The 10761-nt window shown below is 44.6% G+C and overlaps 1 non-coding gene across 1 annotated transcript; it reads left to right on the top strand.

Annotated features, from left to right (window-relative positions):
• The first annotated feature begins 10481 nt into the window (after positions 1 to 10481).
• On the top strand, positions 10482 to 10556 carry Trnat-ugu (transfer RNA threonine (anticodon UGU)). Its single transcript has one exon. It is a non-coding gene; the product is annotated as a tRNA-Thr (tRNA).
• Positions 10557 to 10761: the final 205 nt, after the last annotated feature.

Genomic DNA, 10761 nt, shown 5'->3' with positions numbered 1-10761 from the left:
ATCTTAGAAGAAAGACTAAGAAAAGGCAAACCTACGTTTCTAGCATTTGTAGACTTAGAGAAAGCTTTTGACAACGTTAACTGGAATACTCTCTTTCAAATTCTGAAGGTGGCAGGGGTAAAATACAGGGAGCGAAACGCTATTTACAATTTGTACAGAAACCAGATGGCAGTTATAAGAGTCGAGGTACATGAAAGGGAAGCAGTGGTTGGGAAAGGAGTGAGACAGGGTTGTAGCCTCTCCCCGATGTTATTCAATCTGTATATTGAGCAAGCAGTGAAGGAAACAAAAGAAAAATTCGGAGTAGGTATTAAAACTCATGGAGAAGAAATAAAAACTTTGAGGTTCGCCGATGACATTGTAATTCTGTCAGAGACAGCAAAGGACTTGGAAGAGCAGTTGAACGGAATGGACAGTGTCCTGAAAGGAGGGTATAAGATGAACATCAACAAAAGCAAAACGAGGATAATGGAATGTAGTCGAATTAAGTCGGGTGATGCTGAGGGAATTAGATTAGGAAATGAGACACTTGAAGTAGTAAAAGGAGTTTTGCTATTTAGGGAGTAAAATAACTTATGATGGTCGAAGTAGAGAGGATATAAAATGTAGACTGGCAATGGCAAGGAAATCGTTTCTGAAGAAGAGAAATTTGTTAACATCGAGTATAGATTTAAGTGTCAGGAAGTCGTTTCTGAAAGTATTTGTAAGGAGTGTAGCCATGTATGGAAGTGAAACATGGACGATAACCAGTTTGGACAAGAAGAGAATAGAATCTTTCGAAATGTGGTGCTACAGAAGAATGCTGAAGATAAGGTGGGTAGATCACGTAACTAATGAGGAGGTATTGAATAGGATTGGGGAGAAGAGAAGTTTGTGGCACAACTTGACTAGAAGAAGGGATCGGTTGGTAGGACATGTTTTGAGGCATCAAGGGATCACAAATTTAGCATTGGAGGGCAGCGTGGAGGGTAAAAATCGTAGAGGGAGACCAAGAGATCAATACACTAAGCAGATTCAGAAGGATGTAGGTTGCAGTAGGTACTGGGAGATGAAGAAGCTTGCACAGGATAGAGTAGCATGGAGAGCTGCATCAAACCAGTCTCAGGACTGAAGACCACAACAACAACCATCCTCTTCATGTCAGTGTTGCACTTGCGGTCTGTGTCCTCAAATACTTGCTGGTGTATTCAGATCTCTGCATTCCTCTGCAGTTCTTACACTCCACAGTTCCCTCCACTACCGTAGTAATTATTCCCCGATGACTTAACAGATATATTATCATCCTGTCCCTACTTGTCAGTGTTTCCCCACATATTCCTTTTCGTTTCTACGAAGAACCTCCTCCTTCCTTACCTTTCAAAATTCGTTTGTAGCACCACAACGCAGATCCTTCGATTGTCTTCTGTTCCGGTTTTCCCCCAGTCCATGTTCAAATGGCTCTAAGCACGATGGGACTTAACATCTGAAGTCATCAGTCCCCTACACTTAGAACTACTTAAACCTAACTAACCTAAGGAGAGCACACACGTCCATGCCCGAGGCAGGATTCGAACCTGCGACCGTAGCAGCAGCGCGGTTCAGGACTGAAGCGCCTAGAATCACTCGGCCACAGTGGCCGGCCCAGTCCATGTTTCACTATCATGTTGTATGTTAACTGGGGACCTAGAGACGACGGGGAGGCTCCGTCCCCGCCGCAGCCGCAGTGGTCCACAACCCCACGACGACTACCGCAGTCCACTTCACCCCTCCGTCGCCCCACACCGAACCCAGGGTTATTGTGCGGTTCGGCCTCGGGTGGACCCCTCAAGGAACGTCTCACACCAGACGAGTGTAACCCCTATGTTTGCGTGGTAGAGTAATGGTGGTGTACGCGTACGTGGATAACTTGTTTGTGCAGCAATCGATGACATAGTGTAACTGAGGCAGAATAAGGGGAAACAGCCCGCATTCGCCAAGGCAGATGGAAAACCGCCTAAAAACCATCGACAGACTGGCCGGTTCACCGGACCTCGACACAAATCCTCCGGGCGGATTCGTGCAGGGTCTAACAATACCACCACTTGCAAAGTAGGTTAGAAATTAGATTAATAATGTTGCTCACGCAGCATGTGATCGCTTTATCGGGCAACAACAAAGTTATTGACTGTGGATGGTATCGTCAGAATGGAAATAATGAAGTCACTGTAAAAAAGTCATTACTTTTGGCACTTATCTTGAACGGATTCCCACATAGATTTCGTCGAAGTTCTTATGGCTCATCTTGTTGATTCTAGGGTGACACCACTTTGACTGCTAGAAGGTTCAGATTTGAATTTTAGCAATATTTGAAGACCTAACAAATGCCTTTTTCAGGAAATTCTTAATGATCAAACAATCCCAGATCAGAACAATGATATGGTAGAAATAATTTTTGACTTGATGATCACGATCCACATTTTTATTAAACTTCTTGTAAATTCACATACAATTCTTCTTAATTGTCACATCATCAAGAAAACAGTTTTGTATCAATCTTCATATATTTAATTTCCACTTTAACCAAACACAAGACTTGACTGTTCTTTTACAAAGAGAAATAACAACTTAACTTCTGCAAAGTGAAACAAAAACTGCTCTGTGCGCATTCGCGCCAAAACGGTTACAAGTAAGTCAAAGATTATGACAGTCTCACAGAAATGAATACACACAAGAACCATATCACTATAATATATCGATACATCGAAGTACCTATTCATTAATAAAACCAAATGTGAATATTAGCACAAAAATATGTCTGTTACTTCGCAGAAAACTAGTACGATATTACTGGTATCGTGAACTGGGGTTGGAGTGCCTTAATGATCACGTAAATAAAGAACCATTACAACACGACCAGGCGCTCCTTCCCTCCCCGAAAGCCGTGTGTTAGACCGCACAGCCAACCGGGCGGCCTTTCACTACCATAGAATGTTGTGCTCCAAACGTACATTCTCAGAAATTTCTTCCTCAATGTAACACTTATGGTTGATACTACTAGATCTCTTGGACAGGAATGTCCTTTTTGCCAGTGCTAGTCTGCTTTTGATGTCGTCCTTGCTCCGTCCGTCACTGGTTATTTTACTGTCTAGGTAGCAGAATTATTTAACTTCATCTACTTCATCACCAGCAGTCCTGATGTTATCTCGCTGTTCTCATTTCTGCTACTTCGCATTACTTTTTCCTAGAATCACTCTCAATCCATATTCTATAGACTGTTCATTCAATTCAGCTGACCCCGTAATTCTTCTTCACTTTTACTGAGGATTGTTATGTCTTCACCGAGTCAAACATACTGTTGAACCTTTCTTTCGTTTGCGTCATTGTTTCTTCGATGTATACATTGAACAGTAGGGTCGAAAGATTGCAACCTTGTCTTACACGCTTTTTAAGCCGAGCACTTCGTTCTTGGTCTTCCAGTCTTATTATTCCCTCTTGGCTCTTTGTACATGTTATTACCTGTGGCTAACCCCAATTTCCTCAGCATTTCGATCATCTTTCACCATTTCACATTTTGAACGAGTTTGTGAGGGAGCGTTAGTCTGTGGAAGGGAGCCATCTGTGATGTTTAAGAAAGTGCTGTACAAGACATACTTTATACCCTTATTGATACACGCATCAAGCTTCCGGACAAAGATGAGAGTAGAAGTCAAGCCACTGAAATGATATTTCTAGGAATTACTTTAGAGAAAACGAGGAGACACAGCATTAGAAACGAAGATGTTGGGAAGAAAACTAAAATAGAAACTTAAAATTATAGAAACCATTCTTGTCTGGAGCACAGCGACCGCTATGAAATGTTAAAAATGTTACAAATCAGTAAGAACAGTCTTACACCGCCGGTATGGCTCAAAATGCGCTGAGCCTGGCTGAGCACTATGGGACTTAACTGCTGAGGTCATCAGTCCCCTAGGACATAGAACTACTCAAACCTAACTAACCTAAAGACATCACACACATCATGCCCGAGGCAGGATTCAAACCTGCGACTGTAGCGGTCGCGTGGTCCCAGACTGTAGCACCTAGAACCGCTCGGCCACTCCGGCCGGCCCGCCGATATGGCTGCCTGAAGATGGTCCAAGGAAAGGGCTGAAACCAGTTGCCACCAAACATAAAATCTGAAAACGCCATCGAGACTGTTTTCAAAACAAAAGAAACGTTGAAAACAGAAGAGCAGGGTAAATTGGAAAGAGAATGAAATATCGATGTGTACCGGAACGAATAATGGAGGTCGAGTTTCAGGGCAAGAGGGAGACCCAGAGCTTGGAGTGAGTCGATCTTGATCAATTTAAGAAGAAGGAATCTAGACTGGAACAAAATAGTAATAGTAGAAGAATAGTGGTAAAACAGGGGAAAGTGGAGACGTACCACAAATGTCGCAATCAGGCCTGATGCTAGATCAAGGCGAAACAAAGACAACTACGACGCTACCATTTGTTTACGTCCAAGGCAAATTGCCAGGTGCTGTAATAAGTATCAGTACTCTACTAGACTCCTTGTAGTATGCAACAAATTTCTTGCGTTGCGATGTCCGAAACTGACAAGCAGTACTGAAGGAATGGTCGAATGTGGGTATGTAACCTTCCTCTCGTGATTCACTTTTTCTAAAGATATTCCTTACTTAATGGGTTATGACATTACTCTAAATGTTTCATGAGTTTTTCACTTATGTCTTAGGCAATGATCAAACAAATATGACTAATAAGTAATCACTTTGTAACTAGCCACTACAATTAAATACACCTTAATTACTTTGCTTTTCCCGGTAATCAGGAGTCAATTCAAGTTACTAGTTATGAAACATTGCTCTTAGGAAAGCTTTGATGTCGCATATTCCGGAGATTTCCTATGTTCTTCTGTATTTTGCTGTTGCAGATTGTTTCTCTCCACAGCAATGACATTTAAGTTTGGTTAAAACTATAGTCGAGATAGCAATAACTGTTCGGGTTTATGTCAAAACTATCCTCATATCTTTGGGCCCCCTAACGCTGGTGCTGGCGGCTCCACGGTTTTTCACTCGGTACCACGATCATACAGGGTGAAAAGTATTTAAACCGAAAAACTCTGGGAGGTTGTAGGGGACATCAAAACCTATATTTCTCCCTAGTGTCATTTTTTTCCTATGGGGAGTATTTAAACCGGTAGAAGAAGATTTCTCTGGCGGCAAATTAATTAAACCAACAAACACTTTTCCATTTTTTAAGACCAAGAGACAACACATTAACACAACGCAATTTCAGTTACAGTATATTTTCAAAAATTCCTTCATTGCCACGTAAACAAAGGTTACACCATCGTATCATGTTCCGTCTGACACGGGCAAAAACCCCAGGAGTATCCTGAATTGTTCCTGCTGCTGCTACTATCCGGGCAACCAGATCCTCTTTTGATGCAACAGGAGTTGCGTGAACAAGGTTGCGCATCTCTCCCCACACAAAAATGTCCAGAAGGGACATGTCTGGGGATCGAGCAGGCCATGGTACAGGACCACCTCTGCCAATCCACGTTTCTGGGAACCGTCAGTCCAGGAATCGACGCACACGACGACTGAAATGTGACGGCGCCCCGTCATGTTGGAACCACATGCGTTGTCTTGTAGGGAGCGGGAGGTCTTCCAGCAATTCTGGCAATGCTCTGGCGAGAAAATTGTAGTAGTGCCTGCCATTTAATGGCCTAGGTAGCAGATACGGCCCAATTCAACAGTCCCCAACAACACCGACATTAACGAAGAACAGCACTTGATGAGCGCTAGTAACTGTGGCATGTGGGTTATCCTCACTCCAAACATGTGAACTGTGCATGTTGAAGACTCCGTCACGCCCGAACGTTGCTTCATCGGTAAACAACACAGAGGATGGAAATGTAGGATGCATTTCACACTGTTCCAGGAACCATTCCGAAAATTGTGCTCTGGGTGGATAATCAACTGGTTCCAGGTTGTGGACACGCTGTAAGTGAAATGGACGTAACAATTGCTCTCTAAGGACTGTTCTTACATTCGTCTGATTCGTACCTATTTTACGTGCAATTGCACGAGTGGTGATTGAAGGGTCCCGCTCCACAAGCTGAAATACAGCTTCCTCAAATTGCAGCGTTCTTACCGTACGACGGCGTCCCTGTCCAGGTAATCTGCTAAATGACCCGGTCTCACGCAGACGTCGGAACACAGCAGCGAAGGTCGTATGATGCGGGATACGGCGATTAGGATATTGTTGTTGATAAACTCGCTATGCAGCTCGTCCGTTGTGTTGCGCTACGTAGTACGCACCAACCAAATCAGTGTGCTCTCTCCAGGTGTATCGCTACATTAGTAAACAGAGACAATGCACTACTACACTGGTGGACAGCAGTTGCCTACAACTGAAGAGCGTAATACGCCCTCTAACAACTCAAGATCGTAATACGGCCTCTAACAACTGAAGAGCGTAATACAGCCTCCATCGGTTTAAATAATCCTCATAGGAAAAAATGACATTAGGGAAAAATATTTGTTTTGATGTCCCCTACAATCTCCCAGAGTTTGTCGCTTTAAATACTTTTAACCCTGTAGAATGACAGCCATAAGGGGCCCAACAAATTGTGAGGATGGCTTCAACATTAGCTGAAACCGGTCATAATAAACAAATGCTATTGCGATCTCTACTGTTGCTTTAACCAAAGTATAGCAACAGGTCGCTGCGCTCCACAGGCAATGTTATCTAAATTTATTAAATAGCATGTAAAATTATGTAACGAGGTTTCTTTTTACTGCATTTTTGACTACGCAGGTGGCTAATGAATTTTCGCTGGCAGTCCCGGCCGAACCATCTACAGCATAAGGGAGATAAAACAACAATAAAGAAAATAATGTGTTAGCCATCTGACGAATCTGGACGCATGTATATTCCCAGTTAAATGGCTGAGTGTCGGTACCTCCCTAGACGTCCCACTTCCGTTCGCCGACCGCACTGCTGCGAACCCCGTTTTGATCGTCACCCGCTCGCTGGGCGCTGTCGACCTCGCACAGAGCACGTCGGTTGCCATGGCGACCGACACGCCAGCCGCGATCCCATTTCCGCTGCACGACGCGAAATCTAATCAGTCATCGCCCACGGGGCCAATTCCTCTCGGCATCGCCGGTCTCCCTGGGATACGAAACTAAAAATACGAGAGCGGCGCGCAAACGTGCTTAAGCAAGTAACCAGATGAGAGATTTTGCCGGTGGCTTCCGGTGGGCGCTAAAAGCGAGAGGGTTTGCAGGTGACACTCTGTCGGCTTTTCTTTTCTTTTTCTTTTTTCTTTACTTTCATTCTCGTTCGCTGGAATTCTGCTACGGTTCTGGAAGAGTTAAAACACAAATATTGGTTCAAATGGCTCTGAGCACTATGGGACTTAACTGCTGTGGTCATCAGTCCCCTAGAACTTAGAACTACTTAAACCTAACTAACCTAAGGACATCACACACATCCATGCCCGAGGCAGGATTCGAACCTGCGACCGTAGCGGTCGCGCGGTTCCAGACTGTAGCGCCTTTAACCGCTCGGCCACTCCGGCCGGCTAAAACACAAATATTGTCATAACTCAAGACATGCAGTAATTATACACTACTAGCCATTAAAATCGCTACACCACGACGATGACGTGCTACACACGCGAAATTTAACCGACAGGTAGAAGATGCTGTGACATGCAAAAGATTAGCTTTTCAGAGCATTCACACAAGGTTGGCGCTGGTGTCGACACCTAAAACGTGCTGACATGAGGAAACTTTCCAACCGATTTCTCATACACAAACAGCAGTTGACCGGCGTTGCCTGGTGAAACGTTGATGTGATGCCTCTTGTAAGGAGCAATGCGTACCATCACGTTTCCGACTTTGATAAAGGTCGGATTGTAGCCTATCGCGATTGCGGTTTATCGTATCGCGACATTGCTGCTCACGTTGGTAGAGATCCAATCACTGTTAGCAGAATATGCAATCGGTGGGTTCAGGAGGGTAATACCGAACGCCGTGCTGGATCCCAACGGCCTCGTATCACTAGCAGTCGAGATGACAGTCATCTTATCCGCATGGCTGTAACGGATCGTGCAGCCACGTGTCGATCCCTGAGTCAACAGATGGGGACGTTTGCAAGACAACAACCATCTGCATGAACAGTTCGACGACGTTTGCATCAGCATGGACTATCAGCTCGGAGAGCATGGCTGCGGTTACCCTTGACGCTGCATCACAGACAGGAGCGCCTACGATGGTGTACTCAACGACGAACCTGGGTGCACGAATGGCAAAACGTCATTTTTTCGGATGAATCCAGGTTTTGTTTACAGTATCACGATGGTCGCATCCGTGTTTGGCGACATCCCTGTGAACGCACATTGGAAGCGTGTATTCGTCATCGCCATACTGGCGTATCACCCGGCGTGATGGTATGGGGTGCCATTGGCTACACCTCTCTGTCACCTCTTGTCCGCATTGACGCACTTTGAACAGTGGACGTTATATTTCAGATGTGTTGCGACCCGTGGCTCTACCCTTCATTCGATCCCTGCGAAACCCAAAATTTCAGCAGGATAATGCACGACTGCATGTTGCAGGTCCTGTACGGGCTTTTCTGAATACAGAAAAAGTTCGACTGCCGCCCCGGCCAGCACATTCTCCAGATCTCACACCAACTGTAAACGTCGGGTGGCCGAGCAACAGGCTCGTCACAATACGCCAGTCACTACTCTTGATGAACTGTGGTATCGTGTTGAAGCTGCATGGGCAGCTGTACCTGTACACGCCATTGAAGCTCTGTTTGACTAAATGCCCGGGCGTATCAAGGCCGTTATTACGGCTAGAGGTGGTTGTTCTGAGTACTGATTTCTCAGGATCTATGCACCCAAATTGCGTGAAAATGTAATCGCATGTCAGTTCTAGTATAATATATTTGTCCAATGAATACCCGTTTATCATCTGCATTTCGTCTTGGTGCAGCTATTTCAATGGCCAGTGGTGTAGTTTCCTGCTGACTCAAGTATTGCAGACTGCAGTCAGTCGAAAATACAACATGACAATTTCCACATAATTATTGTAGTCGTCACCTCCATCTGCGACAAGGCAACCTAGATTTCCATCGCGGATTTTGCTAGTTTCGGCATACTCATCAAAAGAGCGTGAGTAAGTTTGTTGCGAATATACCTTACATGCTTCCTCGTTAATGTATTCACGTTTGTCGGAATGTAATCTATTTCTTCGTGTATATGCTTTGATGGTCTCGCCTTTTAAGAGAATTCGATAACATTCTCATGTTTAACAAAAGTTCTGGAACTGGTGTTTGGTCATGGATGCCTTCCAAGCAAGAAAATACGTTCTCACTGCCTACTGCGAGTAGCTTAACATAATATCGCGAATTTTTACCACAGCATCGTCATCTACGTTCTTCATTTCCTGGAACTCTTCTGTACTGTTTGGATTTATATCCATCGCAGATTAAATGTATATTACTAAACTCACTAAAAATAGGTTCCAAAACTTGACTTTTTGACTTATTTTTCGTTTCGGTGAATAACTCGAGCTACGCAGATGTAACACTGTGTGATTTGCACGGATGTTGGCGACTTGCTGCTGTTCACAGGACTGATGATTTCGATTAGGGCCAGGAACGCCACCCTCGTTGACTCATACCTAGAGTTGGGCCGTCCTGCTACCAGCATACAGAGTTGCTGAGTTCGAGTGTGGGGTTATCTGACCTTTCACAGTACACTTCTTGTGGACATTATAATCTGCCCGCAATCACATAGTAAATCTTTATCCGTAATAAAAGTACCATCCTCAGTCACAACAGTGAAGTAGCGTTTGACACACCTACTTGGTGCGTGTCGACTACGTACCAGGGAATGGACAGAGGATGGTACTGTGTACCGAAACTGGTGGCCAGCAGGCAAAATAAATAAACTGTTACTATAGAATAGAACATATACTTTTTCAGTATTGTATTGGTCGCTGTTCTACCTATAGTGTGTCGAGAATATGACACACTTTGAAAGCATATCCATTACTTGATACTGCCTGCTCCCAACTGATTGGTCGAAAGCACATCTGTTGTTTACAGTTGTTAGCTCAAGGTGCCACCGTAGTTACTGTGCTGATTCGCTTATACACCTGCGATAAAATAATATGAAGATGTATATATGAAGATAGTAACTTGTTCTCGAAAGAACAGTTACTGTTGATGACCGTGCAGCTCTTCCCTGGAATAAATGATGACTCACTGACAACCTCAGCTGCCGACAGGTGTTGATATACCTCGATGTGGACAGCTGAAAATGTGTGCCCCGACCGGGACTCGAACCCGGGATCTCCTGCTTACATCGCAGACGCTCTATCCATCTGAGCCACCGATGGCACAGATGGTGTACATATGTAGAATTGTGGACAGTTGGGAATGTGAGTCTCACGGGAAGCGTGCAAGGGATAAGTCCCTGCAGTCGCGCTATTCATCTGTGCCCTCGGTGGCTCAGATGGATAGAGCGTCTGCCATGTAAGCAGGAGGTCCCGGGTTCGAGCCCCGGTCGGGGCACACATTTTCAGCTGTCCACATCGAGGTATATCAACAACACCTGTCGGCAGCTCAGGTTGTCAGTGAGTCATCATTTAATATGAAGGTGGTACCTGTTCTTCCGGACATTTCCGAAAGAACAGATACCATTCGTGACCATGCAGCTCTCTTAGAATGAAATGATAATTAAATCAAGACCCTAAGCTGTCGACACGGGGACAGTTAA

Source organism: Schistocerca nitens, chromosome 1 (assembly GCF_023898315.1).
Source record: "Schistocerca nitens isolate TAMUIC-IGC-003100 chromosome 1, iqSchNite1.1, whole genome shotgun sequence".
In the NCBI taxonomy this organism is placed as follows: Eukaryota; Metazoa; Arthropoda; class Insecta; order Orthoptera; family Acrididae; genus Schistocerca; species Schistocerca nitens.
This window is presented reverse-complemented; position numbering and strand designations above follow the sequence as displayed.